Source organism: Alligator sinensis, unplaced genomic scaffold, assembly GCF_000455745.1.
Source record: "Alligator sinensis unplaced genomic scaffold, ASM45574v1 scaffold839_1, whole genome shotgun sequence".
Lineage (NCBI taxonomy): Eukaryota > Metazoa > Chordata > Crocodylia > Alligatoridae > Alligator > Alligator sinensis.
In genome coordinates, this window is record NW_005841885.1 from 326991 (window position 1) to 327198 (window position 208).

Below are 208 nucleotides of genomic sequence, written 5' to 3' on the forward strand. Positions count from 1 at the left end.
CGGCCCCTCCTCAGCCTCGGTCAGGGGCAGGTCGGCTTCTTCCAGCTCCACCGACATCCTGGCGGCAGCGGGGACTGCTCCGGCCAAGCACCGCTCTGCACCGCTCCGCTCGGCTCCGCGGCTCGGACGCGACTGGCGGGGCGGCGCTCGAGCGGCGCTTTATATGGGCGCGGTGCGGACCGAATTGGGAACAACAACAGGCTGGTCG

The 208-nt window shown here is 71.2% G+C and overlaps 1 protein-coding gene across 1 annotated transcript in view; it reads right to left on the reverse strand.

Moving 5' to 3' along the window:
* Window positions 1-208, reverse strand: part of LOC102368844 (histone H1x) — a 2202-nt gene that overhangs the window by 1235 nt on the left and 759 nt on the right. The gene's annotated exons all lie outside the window — the stretch shown is intronic.